This window comes from Somniosus microcephalus, chromosome 20, assembly GCF_052327205.1.
Source record: "Somniosus microcephalus isolate GS21.2 chromosome 20, FLI_Smic_1.0, whole genome shotgun sequence".
NCBI lineage: Eukaryota > Metazoa > Chordata > Chondrichthyes > Squaliformes > Somniosidae > Somniosus > Somniosus microcephalus.
The window spans coordinates 28,961,575-28,977,307 of record NC_141006.1 but is presented as its reverse complement, the minus strand read 5'-3'; positions in this window follow the sequence as shown (position 1 = coordinate 28,977,307).

Sequence of the window (15,733 nt, the reverse complement as noted above, 5' to 3'; positions counted from 1 at the left end):
CTTGCCTCTCTGCTTAGTGTTGAACATAAAGGCCACAGATCGCTGGTCAGTAATGAGCGTAAAACGTTGGCCAGCGAGATAATGTCTCCAATACCTGACTGCTTCAATAATTGCCTGTGCCTCCTTTTCCACTGAAGAATGTCGAACTTCTGGTCCTTGCAATGTACGAGAGAAGAAGGCTACTGGTCTACCACCTTGGTTAAGAGTTGCTGCCAACGCAAAATCAGATGCATCACTTTCCACTTGAAATGGGATCTTCTCATCCACGGCACATACCACTGCCTTCTCAATGTCCCGTTTGATATTAAGGAAAGCCTCCTGAGCTTCCGCCGATAGCGGAAAAGACGTCGACTTAATAAGAGGTCGGACTTTATCTGAGTAGCTAGCCACCCACTGGGCATAGTACGAGAAGAATCCCAGACACCTTCTTAAAGCTTTTACAGTGTGAGGTAAAGGTAATTCCTTAAGTGGGCGTAATCTTTCAGGGTCTGGCCCGATTACCCCATTCTCCACAACGCAACCAAGAATACACAAACGTGTAGTATTGAAGGTACACTTGTTTTCATTGTAGGTCAGGTTTAACCTCTTTGCAGTCTCTAGGAACTTCGCGAGATTTTGATCATGCTCCCGTTGGTCACGCCCACAGATGGTAACATTGTCCAGGTACGGGAATGTTGCTTCCAACGCGTATTCATCCACCATACAATCCATCTCCCATTGGAAGACGGATACCCCATTCGTCACTCCAAAGGGCACCCGAAGGAATTGGAACAGGCGCCCATTAGCTTCGAAGGCCGTATAAAGTCGGTCTTCTATTTTGATGGGGAGTTGATGGTAGGCAGACTTTAAATCAATGGTGGAGAACACGCGGTACTGAGCTATCTGGTTCACCATCTCAGAAATATGAGGCAAAGGATAGGCGTCTAATTGGGTATACAAGTTTATAGTCTGGCTATAATCGACCACAAGTCTTTTCTTCTCATTAGTTTTAACCACCACCACCTGGGCATGCCACAGGCTACCACTGTGTTCGATGATTCCCTCCCGTTGAAGCCTTTCCACTTCCTCTTTTATAAATGTTTTATCTTTTGAACTATACCGTCGACTCTTAGTCGCTATAGGTCTACAATTAGGAGCAAGGTTCGCAAACAAAGAAGGTGGACTTACGTTTAAAGTAGAAAGGCCGCAGACTGTGAGCGGAGGCTGAGATCCACCATACTTAAGGGTAACGCTCTCATGCTGACACTGGAAGTCCAAGCCTAATATTAAGTTCACACACAACTGAGGTAATATGAGGAGTTTAAAGTCCTTATACTCCGTATCCTTAACGGTCAATGTGACTTTACAATATCCAGTTACCTCCGAAGTAAGGGATTTGGACGCCATCACAATTTCACTTCGAGTAGGATACACCTTCAATGAACAGGAGTTAACAAGGTTGGGGGGTATAAAACTCTCAGTACTGCCACAGTCTATCAAACACCCAGTAGGACGACCATTAATCTTAATGTCCATCATAGATTTTGACAAGGAACACGGTATGGTCTGGTCAATCGTAGCCGAGGCTAGAGTAAAACGATAGGTGGCAGCAGAGAAGACATCGGGTACAGGATTACCCTTACACACTTTACTAAAATGTCCCCGTTTCTTACATTTAAAACAGGTAGCCTCTCTGGCTGGGCAACTTTGCCTGGGGTGTTTAGATTGGCCACAAAAATAATACTTAGACCCATGGGGCACAGCCGCAACAATAGGATTAAGTGGGGGCTCCATTGGTGTTATGGATGCCTCCATACTCGGAACACGCGAGGCTGAGAGAGATGCATGGGCTGATGCATACACTTCTGAATTCTTCTGGGCTACATCTAACGATCGAGCAGCAGCGACGACCGTTTTTAAAACTAACGAGTCATTCTCGAGGAGTCTCTGTCTAGTATAATTAGATCGGAGGCCAGATATTAAAGAACCGCAGATGGCTTCTTCCTGATACACTATGGCAGAGACAGCCTTGTAGTTGCAACCCTTAGCCAAAGCCTTAAGGTCCTGCAGGAAATCGTCCAGAGATTCCTCGGGTAATTGCCTGCGAGTGGACAGGAGATACCTGGCGTATACTTCGTTAACCCACTTAAGGTACTGGGCTTTAAGAGCTGCGAGGGCCTCTTCATATGTAGTAATATCTTCAATTATAGAGTAAGTTTGATGACTTACCAAGTTGGTTAGAAGACCCAACTTGTTAACCGTCGGATCGGTCGATGATGCGATGAAGTGTTCAAAACATCGGAGCCAATGCGTAAATTTCTTCGACGCATCTGCCGAATGGGGATCGATATCCAGACGCTCTGGTTTCAAAAATTGATCCATCTTCCAAAAGTTTTTATTTAATAAAATTGATGTGCCAAATAACTGCCCGAATCCGAAGTTAAAGCTTAAGACTGAAGCCTTTTATTAAATAAGAATCATGGCAGAGTTAACAGAGTTCATCATCGACCGAGCCCTTAGTAGAACATACGAGAAGAGGGGCGGGGCCAGGGAGGAGCATTAGTGGTTCCCCCCCGGTGGAACATTCCAGACATTACAAGTACAAGTACAAATATCAGAACACAGTTATTTCATCACACCACCTCTGTTAAAACACGTTGGCGGCGGGTTTGCCACTTTTGAACTTTTAACCCCCCCCCCCCCACACCCACCCTGGAGGATTAAAATTACCCCCAAGATGTTGTATCACTAACCCCTGATGTTGACTCCTATAGTGAGGGGACATTCGCCTATTATGAATGCAATTGATAAAGATCTTGTACACTTTGGCCCCAATAATAATATGAAGATGGCTTGAGCGGTCGGAATTTGCAATTAATTTTGGCATCTGGGTTAGAGTCATAGGGGGAGAAATTCAGTATCGCCCCGTTTGGGGCGCAATTATCGGCTGGGCACAAATTTTAGCGCCTGGCACTAATTATCGCCTCCGACTGCAAAATTGGCTTCTATCACCCCTGGAGGCGATTGGAGCGCTAAATCAGGCACTACACACCTCTAAGGCGCTAATGCCAAGGAGTGAGGCGCTACCTCAGAGCGCTGGCAAAGCTCATGTGATGTCAGTCAGCAATGGAACACAGACACACTGGCACCGGCCAGTTCTTAAAGGGGAAGGTCGATCTTGCTCTCCATCGAAACCCTATTCATTGCAGCCTTGAATCTCGGCCGGGAGAGACCTGTACATCAAATCTGCTGGAAAGAACAATGGAGAGACCCAGGGGAAGAGTTCAGAGTGCAGCCACCACAGTCTCTTCTAAATCGATGCAAGGAAGATCAAACCAAAATGAACCTGCAAAGTGCTGCTCAGTACCCAGAACTCCTTAACACAGCTTTGAATATCTCCAGAAGTCTCTCTCGCTCAGAATGCGTGGTGCAAAAATGTCGCCGACAAAAAAAGGCAGGAAGCGGTCACCTTTAAATAGCGCTCCCCCAGTCCCTTCCCGACTGCAAAACGCTCCCCTCAACCTGTTGTTGCTAGCAGCAGGCGGTAAGGCAGGGGGCGCCACTCAATATCTGGTCCAGGGCGCTACCGGGGTGTTGCACGCTCGACTGACGTCATGATCTGCCGGCGCAGGAGATCGTGGCGGTAGTGTTTAGCGCTGCCACAAAATGTCTGGTCAATTTCGCAAGTGGCGCAAACATCGCCGAGCCCGGGCGCTAGTTGCTTTGCGCGCATTTGCGCCCTCTTAAGGCGCTAACAGGAGGCGCAAACCAACCAAATTTTTCCCCCATAGAGTCATGGGGGAAAAATTGAGTTGCGCCTCCCTTGGGGCGCTAACTGCGCAGGGTCGCTACTTTTAGCACCCCAAAAAATTAGCGCCCCGTGGCCAAAATTCATTGGTAGCACCCCCATGGGGCACTGCAAGGGAATATCTGGGCGCTACGTGCCACTGTACTGCAGGCCTTCCTCCCCTTCTTAAAGGGGAGCGGCCTTGCGCAGCCTGACCCACGGCCCAGCTGGGCCACCAGGGATCGGAGAGCCAGCAAAAGAGCCCGGCACTCAATAGAAGTGCTGGGCTCATGGCGTGCAACCGGCACTATGCGGGGGGGCTGGTCAGGAGGCTGGGGACAGCAACGGAGGCAGGTGCTGGCAGGCGGCCAGCCACAAAAATGGCGGCCCGGTACCTCACCTTTAATTAGCACCGCCCCGACGCAGGTAGGCCCCACTGAACCTGTCAGACATAATTCCGGCGGTAAGTCAGGGGGCGCTACTGAAGATCATGGTCGGGACGCGAGCAGGGCGCTGTGCATGCCGATGATGTCATTGCCGGTGGTGCAGCGCTGTGGGGCACTAACGGTTACCGCCGCCACTAAACTCCCACTGAATTTTGCGGGAGGCATTGGAGGTGCTGCGCCCGGGCGCTAGTTGCTTTGTGCCCCATCAGCTCCCTCAACGGGAGGTGCAAAGCAACCAAATTTTTAGGCCATAGTGACATAACGGCACAAAAGGTGGCGATTTGGCCCATCGGGTCCATGCCAGCTTTCTGTTGAGCAATCCGGTCAGGCCCATTCCCCCGCTCTATCCCCGTAGCCCTGCAAGTTTATTTCCCTCAAGTGCCTATCCAGCCTCCCCTTGAAAACATATTAATGGCCCAGAAATTCGGGTCCCAACGTGCAAGTACACACTGGGTACTCACGCGTAGGCCCAACGAAAGTGTCGGTTTCGTGCATGCACTGCGCATGCGCGGGTAACCGGGCAGTTCCATTCTCCTGAAAGAAGGGGCTGAGAGGTGGAATGCATGCACCGGAGAGGCAGCGTGTGCGCATCGAACTTACATTTTTTTCCCAGGTTTTTCCGTGAGGGTAAGTCTCCACCAGTTACACTTTTAAAAAGCAGGCGCAAGGCCTGCTTTTAACAAGGTAAGTGGTGAATTAATTAAAATTAAAACATTTTTCCACAGGTTTATTATTTTTAAATACTTTAAAGAAAGGTAAGTTTATTTTTAGCCCCGGTGGAAATTGTAATTAATCTTTTCAAAAATTTAAATTATTGTTTAAAATAATTATTTCATGTAATTTATAGTTATTTTAAAAATGTGGTTTTTAAAACATTTATTTGAAGTTTTAGTGATGTTTTGGGGCTTATAGTATTTATAGGTTTGACAGGTCTTCCTGTGAAACTTATGAATGAAGCATTCCCTGCTACCATTGGCTCTCCATGGCCCGCGTGATCCCAGGGGACGCATCGAACTAACTGCGCCCCTGGGATATGCAAGCACTGCGCGCCGGCAGTTGAAGGAGGCCCAGGATCGGAATCCCACGCGGGCCCACAGCTCAACGGCCTGCGTGGTAGGTAAGTGCAGGTCGGAGGCTTGCACCCGGGGGAAGCATCCGACCCGAATTTCTGGGCCAGTGAGTGTCTCCGCTTCCACCACTTCCGTCGGCAGCGAGTTCCAGGTCTTCACCACTCGCTGTGTAAAAAAGTTTTGCCTCACATCACTAATACCTTAAATCTGTGTCCCCTAGTCCTGGTACCATCAACTAGTGGGAACAGCCTTTCCTGGTCTAGCCTATCCAAACCCGTCATAATCTTGTACACCTCTATCAAATCTCCCCGCAACCTCCTTTGCTCTAATGAAAACAAATCCAGCTTCTCCAACCTGTCCTTGTAGCTAAGATCCCCCATCCCCGGAATCATTCTTGTAAATATCCTCTGCACCCTCTCAAGGGCCTTCACATCCTTCCTAAAGTGTGGTGACCAGAAGTGAATGCAATTCTCCAGTTGTGGCCTAACCAGCGCTTTATAAAGCTTCAGCATAACTTTTGTACTCAATGCCTCTATTTATGTAACCCAAGATCCTATATGCTTTCCCACTCTCTCAATATATCCTGCCACCTTCAGGAACCTATGCATGTTAACTCTCAGGTATCCCTGTCCCTGCACACTCTTTAAAACTGGGCCATTAAGTGTATATTGCCTCTCCCTTTTCCTTCTGCCAAAATGCATCACCTCACACTTCTCTGTATTAATTTCCATCTGTCACTTGTCTGCCCATTCTGCTAGCCTTAGTTTGGTGTCATTGGCAAATTTAGAAATTCTATGCTGTATTCCAATATCCAGGTCATTTATATATATATATCAAAAACAGCAGTGGCCCCAGAACTAACCCTTGGGGAACACCACTGTCTACCATCCTCCAGTCTGAAAAACAGCCAATTACCACAACTCGCTGTTTTCTGTCCTTAAGCCAATTCCTTATCCAAACTGCCACTGACCCACCTATTCCATAAGCCTCAATTTTGTTAACCAGCCTTCTATGTGGTACTTTGTCAAACGCCTTCCTAAAATCTATGTGGACAACATCCACTACATTCCCTTCATCGATCCTCCCTGTTACTTCATCAAAAAATTCAATTAGATTACTCAAACAGGATCTGCCTTTTACAAATCCACGTTGACTCTCCTTAATTAGCTTAAATCTCTCCAAGAACCCGTTACATTTTTCCTTGATTATTGTTTCTAAAACTTTACTGATGTTAAACTGACTGGCCTGTAGTTACTAGGATTGTCCTTACACCCTTTCTTGAACAATGGTGTCACATTTGCCACTTTCCAATCCTTAGGCATCCCCCCTGCCACCACCCCCCCCACCACCCCCCCGCATCTAGGGAAGATTGGAAAATTATGGCAAGCCCTTCCACTATCTCCTCCCCCAATTTCTTTTACAATCTGGGATGCAAGCCATCTGTACCAGGTGACTTATCCACTCTAAGCATACCCAGCCTTTCTAGTACATCCTGTCTATCAATGTTCACTCCTTCCATTGCTTTTACATTTTCTACGGCTACTGATATTTTGTCAGCATCCACCTCCTTAGTAAACACTGATACAAAGTACTCATTGAGTATTCTAGCCTTGCCCTGCACCTCTAAGCATATAACACCCTCTTTGTCCCTAATAGGCCCCACCTGCTTCTTACTACCTGCTTACTGTTTACATGCCAGTCGAAAATTTTTGGGTTCCCTTTTATGTTAACCGCCATTCTACTCTCAAATTCTCACTTTGCCAATCTTATTTTCATCTTCACGTCCCCTCTCAACTTATTGTATTTGGTCTGGTTCTCCCTTGAAGAGTTCACCTGACATGCATCATACACCAGTTTTTTTGTTTCATCATCTTCTCTATCTCCCTCATCATCCAAGGAGCCCTTGCTTTGGTTCCCTTACCCGTCCTTCTTGTTGGAATTTACCTAGCCTGTACTTGGAACATCTCCTCCTTAAAGATCACCCATTGTTCCGTTACAGTTTTTCCTGTCAGTCTTTGGTTCCATTTTACCCTGGCTAGATCCTTTCGCATCCCATTGAAGTTAGCCCTATTCCAGTTTAGAAGTTCCACTCTAGATTGTTTCCTGCTCCTCTCCATTGCTAATCTAAATCTTATGATACGATGATCACTCGTACCCAAGTGTTCTCCCACAGACACTTGGTCAACCTGGCCGACCTCATTCCCCAGATCCAGCAATGCCTCCTTCCTAGTTGGGTCAAGATCATACTGGTCAAGGAAATTCTCCTGAACACATTTCAGAAATTCCTCCCCTCCTTTCCCTTTACCCTAGCATTATCCCAATCGATATTTGGGTAATTAAAGTCCCCCAATATACCACTCTATAACTCTTGCATATCTCTGCGATTTCAACAGTAACTGCACTCCAAAAGTACTTCATTGGCTGTAAAGTGCTTTGAGACGTCCGGTGGATGTGAAAGGCGCTATATAAATGCAAGTCTTTCCTTTTTTCCCCTGCAGAATTGGCCCTCTACCTCACTCTCACTATTTTGAGGCCTATAGAATACCCCCAATAGCGTGATCATACTCTTTTTGCTCCTCAACTCTAACCATAAGTTCTGCCTGCAGGACTTCATCCTCGTTCTGCCTATGTCATTGTAAAGGGATAATTACTAGTCCTAGCCTTTTTCAGGCTACCCCAGATCAGGCGTATTCCTCAGACGTTCACCTTCAACTAAAGTTAGAGATAGCTGAATTCTATAAGATGCTTAATTCAGTCTTAAAGTCCAGGCTATCTCTCTCTAAAGGAAAGGAACAACTTGAAGATGTTACCATCTTCCAGATAGCACTTTTAATAAGTTTAACTAGACTGTAACCTTCCGGATATTATGAGGGACCGGAAAACCCCCCCAGAATTCTGCAACTCCTCACAGAAAAAGTGTACAGAAATTGAATTTGCGGGTTTGATACAGCAATACTATTTGAGACAATTCTAAAAATATATAGATTTATTTAAGAACTGACATACAGTTAACAGCTGGTGAGTCAATCGCGACTTTAACAGTTCAAAATACAAATAGCTTACATTTCTTATTCTCAGAGATCCTTATTCTCAAATCTTAACTTCAACATTTTTACATTTCTTATTATTTCTAATCCAGAATATCCACCAAAATCAAATAAGAGTACCTCTTGATCCCCAAGACTCAAAGAGTTAAAAACTTAGACAGCCTGTCTCTGAAATTGAGAATTGCTTGCCCCTTCCAGCGACTTCTGACTTTCTATTTGTAAGCTCTATTTTTTGTACTCTTTTTTAGTGGTTTATTCTTTGAAGTTTTCTGCTGATGTAAGCTAATTATTTCTAGTCATCTTCTGTTGAATTCTTTCTAATCTTACTGTCATTTCAGCTGTTAAGTTTTTGAAACACCTACACAGCAGACAGGATTCTGAAAGTTATCATAAAAAATGGTTATTACAGATTTATCTCTTTGATGCCATTCTTATGAAGACCTGCTGCTCTCGCCAAGAAGGCGAGGTTGGAGGTAACTGAGGAGGTGAGCAGCAGGAGCATTGTGCCCAGGTCATGGATGCAATGTAGGAAGCTGGTTAAATACCTAACCAGGTCTGGAAAAGTGAGTACATTTGCTGATTCAACTGCATCCTGTGGTTTATGCAGATGCGCGTGAAACTATTCTGTGGTTGCACACCAGCTGCGCATTGATGTCCGAATATCCCTTGCAGTTTATAAAAACACCTGGTTGCTGCGGCGGTTTTTGGATTGCCACGTGTGTGCAGTCGATGGCTCCCTGTACCTGGGGGAATCCAGTCAGAGAGATGAAATGGAGTGGCCACTCATACTGGGTATTGTCATCATCGGGGAAATTTACATAATTGGCGGCCCTGGCAAACAATCCATCGGTGACCTGCCTTATGCATTTCTGTGCAGCCGACTGGGAGATCCTGGACATGTCTCCGATAGCGCCCTGGAAGGATCCGGAGGTGAAAAAGTTGATGCCGGTGGTCACTTTCACAGCCATTGGTAACACCTGGCCACCAGGTCCAGCAGTGAGCAGGTCTTCCTGTAGGAGGCTGCAGATGTCTGTCGCCACCTGATATGATAACCTCAGCCCATGGAAGCACTGCTCTTCTGAGAGGTCAAGGAAGATGAGCCTCTGTTTATAAACCTTGTGATGTGGGTAATGCCTCCAGCGACGTCGGCCTCTCTCCTGTGCACCTCACACCTGTGCAACTCTCTCCTGTGCACGTGCTGATCCCACCACAGCACGTCGGCACTGCCATGGATGGTGATGGTCTTTCTCTTCTGATGTGCTGTCCAACACATCCAAAGCGCCTCCCACCCTGATCTCGTCAGTTTTGAAATCCCCAAAGGTTGAAAACAGCTGCCTCCGCACAAGCACTCTCTGCCAAATATTTGTCAGAGGGAACAGGGACAGCAGCTGCAATAAGTGAGCTTATATTCAGATGGGACAATGACAAGTTTAAATACCCACCTGAACAGCTGCTCAAACTCACCTCCGTTTCCCTGGTCAGTTTTCCGAGCCCCGGGAATCCCACGCTGCTCAAGTAAAATTTGGAGCCAAGTTAAAAACTATTTAAAAAGAGCTCATTAACGTCTTGTAATGATGTTAATTGAGCCAATAAGTACTCGCTCGCATTCAATTAGGAAATCGCCGACTTCGGCGAGTAGGTTTCTCGCTGGTATCCAAAAGCACCTCCGTTAAACCCGGACGTGGGCGTGTTGGAGCCAGGATGTTCTCCTGCTCTACAAATCTCAAATTTTCACCCTTCACCCGCTCCCAACCCACACATTCTGGGGAGTAAATTTCACCTCCCTCCCCCCCGCTTTATTTCTCTTATGTGTTTGTGTGTTTTTAGTAGGATGAGAACGCTATACTAGCATCAAACACTTCCAGGTCAGATATAAGAATGGGGTAGATACAATTTATACTTCCTTTTACCTAGCCTCTATTCCTACTTCAATGTGTGTAGAGTGTACCATTTCCACAACTTCTGCATAGTTTGCCACAGGAGTATCAAAAGTGACAGGTAAAATTGACACATGAACTTATCTTTGATTTGATACATAATAATACACCAAGCACGTCCACTGCTTCCTTGTGAAAGCAGCGACCAACGTAAAACGGTTCCCAACCGTAAATTCTACTGTTAAATTAAACTCTATTGTTAGTGTTGCCATTCTGAGTAAGAATTCACATTCTCAGCTTGTACATGCCATCCAATTCTTTGGGTGTTGCTTAATACAGAGCAGCCTTCCATTGTTACTTCATCTTAATCAGTCAAAGTTTTAAGTTCAAATTATCCATGTCTTTTAAATGCAACTCTGCTTGATTACATTCGAGAAAGGCTGCATACAAAACATGACCTTCATACAAGACTGTTCCCAGCAAGAAAAGCACACAGAAGGTAAAATCTTTCATCCTGCCAGACCCCTTTGCATTAAAGTTAATTCCACTGTTGTTATTAAATGACCTCAGTCCCAAACAAAGTATAATGATTTTAAATATGTTCATCTACTTAGTCTTTACTGGGTTTAAATCCAAATGTCTGATTTTTTAATAAGAATGATTGAGAGCCACACGAGGTCCCACTGATATGCACCAGATCTATTTCCATCTCATCGATAATGTTTATTTCTTGGTCAACTGTATAAATCCACTTTGTAAAGAGCAAAGGTCATGGGGCCGGATTGTGCGGCAAGTGGCGAACAAATGGCGCTTGCCATTGGCTAAGACTTGCACTTGCCCAAGTTGCTCTCAGCGGGACAGCCTAACGGCATGGCGTCTTCTACAGGGAATCTGGGACCTGTGTGAACAGAGCTGTGTATCTCCTTAACCAATCAGATTGAAGAATTGTTAATGAGCAGCGCAGAGTCTGAACCAGGAAGTTTGGCCGGACTTTTGCCAGCGCTCAATGGATGGGATGGGTGGCGAGTCCGCTGTTAAATTCAAAATGATTGACAGCGGGTCGGGAACCCACTGGCAAAATGTGCACACTGGACTTTCCCAATATTGGGTCTGTCAGCACTGAGCAGGCGCGACAGGCAGCGGTGGGGGAGGCAATTAAAATCATTAGTGGCTTGTTAACAGCCACTTATCAATGTTTTATCCCCAGCTTTTTGGATTTGACAAGTTGCCCTGGTTTCCCGCTATGCCTACACCTCATCTGTGAAGCTGAGGTGGGAGGTCAGTGGCCATTGAATCAGCTGATGAGCTGCCAATTCAAATGTCAAGTCAAAGCTCCCAGCTGATTCAGGAATGTTCCCTTAACCACTAGCTACTCTAAACTGCATTTCCATGACAGATTCAGGATGCTGCAAGTCTTTACACAAGTCTCCATCCAGTCTGACCTCATTACCTCTCCCACCATTGACATTCTGCCATGTATTCCATCAGCATGGGTGCCCTTGAAACTCTCTCACATTGGTCCTCAGAATCCCACCACGATCAGCCCAACACCAGCATCACCAGGCACACCAGCAGCACCAACAACAGCACCAACCTTCTCCGCAATCACCTGATGCTGCACAGGACAGAGGTCATCGGCACCCGACCACATTGCTGCCTGAGAGGCCAGGGATGGCCTCACCATGGCTGCAGTTACTTCACTTGATGCTGCACACCCCGGTTGCCACATGATGTGCCAGTTTGGCACCACCCCACACCAAGAACATAAAGCATCCCTACAATGCCCAACCCATTCCTTTCACACTCATCACCATTGCGGGGGGTACCGTTATGTCTCACCATTCACTGCAACTCACTAAGCCACTTCCAAAGATGCACACAAATCTGTCCAAGAATGCAAAGTGGTGACAATAAAGATTTCAATGTTTGACACCACATTAACAGAAACTTTACATGAACATTAGCTAAAACACCCAAGTGCCTACCCTTGTGTGTTGTTAGTTGGTATGATTGCACTAGGGTGAGGGTGAGTGTGAGGGGTTTCTAGTGAAATGGAGATGTAATAATGTAGATAGAGAGGGATGGATGGAGGTGCAAGGTAAGTTGGTGTGAGTAAGGATGTGCCGGAGTAGGGTAGGGAAGGCAGAGTGATGGGGATGTGATGAGGGGCACAGCAGGATGAGTTTGAGTGTGGCTTTGTGCTAACGTTTCGTGATCCACTCAGATCATTGAAAGGTTTGCGCCACTGCAGCCTGGTCCTCCTGACTACATCCTTACTTGTGACCTCCTCTGCAATGTGCAACCAGGCTGCGTTAGTGTCCTGGGGAGGTCTCTTCTGCCCATGGGAAGGGAAGAGGACCTCTCTGCACATTGTGACTTCCTCCATTAGCATATGGAGGGAGTCATGGGAGAGTGTGGGTGCAGCCCTGCACCTTTGTGCAGTGGCTGTCAGTGTTTGCAGCACGTCAATGCTGTAGAACACTGACAGCACAAATGTCAAACTAAATTTGGCCATGGTCCCTTTAAGGAAACCAGTTGATGATACATCATAAATGACGCCATGAGACCCGCTTCCTTCAATTGGCTGGCAAATACACTGGGCGGGCTCAACAAGGCCAATCATCGGAAAGTCATTTTGGAGGCCGGGATGGAGCCAGCAGCAAGGCCGAGGCCCCTTACCGACATCACCCACCATTGACCCGCCGAGGTGAGCAAAATTGCGGTCTTTAAGTTAGAATAGTGAATTCAAAGTCAAATCAGAAAGCAAAATAAAGAGAGGGAAAGAAAGTTTGGATTAAGAGGGAGATATTAGACAGAAAGAAAAAGAAAAAAAGTTATTAACTTTTTAAAATTTAATTCTCCAACAATAATTAAAAGCTGAAGGAATGAGACTCCAGATTTGTAAAAGTTAATATTCAGTGCCAGAGAGGTTGTTTGTCAGTGATTAAGACTTACCCTGCTGTTAAAAGGGTACTTACACCAGAATGAATAAGCCCTAACCTTTTGTGGCGAGTTTAGTCCCTATCTGTGATGCCAGTGCAGGCACTTCACACCATTCAATACATTTGAATGAGGAGCCAGACAGCAGCGCATCTCAGACAGCAACTTCTGGATTTTCGTGTTTAATTGTGCGTGTGTGATCAGCAGAAGTTGCTGTCCAATTTGCGCATACATAACGGTGAGTGCTGTCAGCCTCACTGTTATATTCACAGCAGAATCTGGCCCATTATTCTTGCCAGAATACATGTAGTGGGTATTTTGTCTGCAAGTTTTATGTCAACAGATCCTGGAATATTGGATTATTCTAGAATTTTCCAATATCGTACATGGTGCATGCATCAAGCCTAACTAACTGGCAACTCATACCCGCTGATCAGTTTCCAGTTTTGGGGATTTTTTTACACAATGCAAACCGAGGTTGCTATTTTCTTTCAATTGATCAGAGTAACTGGGTTTTGCAACGGTGTTGATGACATCCAGGAACTTGAGGGATAATTAACAACAAAACCAATATTTTCCACTGACTCAAGTGAACAACTGCAAAATCATGCAGATACGCAAAACAATGGTTAATTTACTGCACGATACACATCAAATTACATAGGGAGACTTTCTGGTTATAAGCAAGTAGAACTAATATCAAATAATGCAAACCCATTCACCTCAGAATGCCTTACATTGACACTCTGGAAGAAAAGGAAAGAAGGCCCATCCATTGGTGTCAGAGATACTGGTTGAACAGGGGAGGTCAGTATCAAGCAAGACTGGCTCTTGCCAAGAGATAAGCAAGATGTTGCCGTTAGTTAACGTTGATGTCAACAGTCAATATTGTATTCCAAGTATAGAAGTCCTGTTCAATGGGCAATAGCATTTAAAAGCCAATAACTACTTTTTCACGAACAGAGTCATAAGTCTACCTCAAAAGAGTCAAGGCTTTTCTAACCAAAGACTAGGGGCTAGACATTCATTATAGCCCAGGAATGGGCGGTATCTTTAGAAAAGTTTGAGAATTAGCGCCAGGTGCTAATGCATTAGCCTGCACGCTAAATTCATTCTCATTGCTCAAAGAAATTATTGTGGCACTAAATCAAGTCTTAAAGGCCTAGCTCCGTGGTGTTACACTCAAAGGGTGGACCAATATCGGGTGCAGTCTAATCGCAACTCATCATTGCCACAGGCTTTTCCCAGTACTTAAAGGGGAGGTTCGTTGATACTGCAGCACCTCATGCTCAGCATTGCTGGCTGTGCAACTGCCTCAGCAAGGAGAAGCACAACAAGGAGAAGGAGCCAGAAGACTGAAGCAGGTGTGCTCATGGCAGATCCACCTCAGTCGGGTGGTCAGGGTGAGTGAATGCTTCAACAAATGCTACATACCACCATCTGTACCACAATCTTCACACACTGCCCAAAGTACCACACCCCTAGCACTCACCCACCAACAATCTCTACCTACCAACACTCATACACCCACATCTCACACATTGCGCACAATGACAGCTATTCAACTATAGCAGGCAGAAAGGTTATTAGTTATTAGAATGAATGTGATATGTGTGATATGTTTATGCATAAATTTATTAATGGAGTTAGCAATATTTTGTGATCACTCTCATTTCACCTTTGCACTCAGGAGGAGGCTGTGATATAGCATGGCACAGGGATGGTATGATGGGCATGTGGTGAGCAAAAGGGATCTAAGGTTTAAGTCATCCTGGTGTGAGGCTGGAGGTCTGTTTGGAGGAGGTGGCAGAGTTCTGTGACCACCACCTTGGTGATGCAGAGCCATCTAATACACTGCTCCTCACTTAATTGAAGTTAGGATAGGTGCTGTCAGAATAACCTTGGAGGGTAAGGCCTCCTGGTGAGAGCCCTGATGTCCCTCCTCATCCCTCTAAGCGCACATGTTCCCGAATTTCTGGCTGCCTACACTCCCTCCGCCGTAGATCCTGGAGGGCGAGGCCAGTAAAGCCCCCATCAATGTTGCCAAGTGCAGCAGTTTGAATCTTTGAACAATAAATGTCGGCAATTTGCACTTGCCAGAACACTGCTGATAAAAAAGAAGCTTGAATTTACTCATACAAACTGATCTACTGGGTGAAACTGACAAGAATGCGAGTGATTAATGTGGATGCCTTTAAATAACGAGCCTGGAGCTGGCATCCACCAGATATGCACCTCCTCTCCCTGTCGCTGCCTGGGCAAGGCACAAAGGTAAGTGGCACAAATCAGTTTTGCAGATCTGACGCCCGGTATCTGCCTGGTGTTGAAGTCCTCAGCTATACCTCGTACTGGCAGTGCAACGGGGCGTGCAGGGGGATGTCCGGATTTGCCGTATGCCGCTAGATTCACCTTGCCCCAGCACTGCAGCATCAGCGCCCTATTACCGCCCTCTGCAGGCGCTAACGGGAGGCGCTGACCAACTGAATTTTTTCTCCTAACTCTTTTGTTAAGTGTGGAAGCCTGAATAAACATCAGATCATATGTCTTCCCATTGACAGAATTATAGTTGCATAACGAAAATTAATTT